This window comes from Penaeus monodon, chromosome 30, assembly GCF_015228065.2.
Source record: "Penaeus monodon isolate SGIC_2016 chromosome 30, NSTDA_Pmon_1, whole genome shotgun sequence".
Taxonomy (NCBI): Eukaryota; Metazoa; Arthropoda; class Malacostraca; order Decapoda; family Penaeidae; genus Penaeus; species Penaeus monodon.
The window spans coordinates 13712504-13712778 of record NC_051415.1 but is presented as its reverse complement, the minus strand read 5'-3'; positions in this window follow the sequence as shown (position 1 = coordinate 13712778).

Here is a 275-nt window from a genome sequence, read left to right as displayed (position 1 = left end):
GCAAAACCCAAGAAATACGTGCACCTTACGCCCCGACGGACGCATCAAGCACACACACACATACGCACGCTCGAACGTCCTTTTTATCTTTTCACACTGAACAACTTTCGCGAGCGCACAATCGGACACGCTGCCTCGGGCTAAGGTAGATTCCTGCGCGCCGACGCGAACATGACTGGTTTCCTTGCAAGAGTTTGTCATTTTCATTCGACACAATCGTTATTATTACATACGCCATGATGGAGCGTTCTGCTTGTGCGGGTGTGGGTTACTGC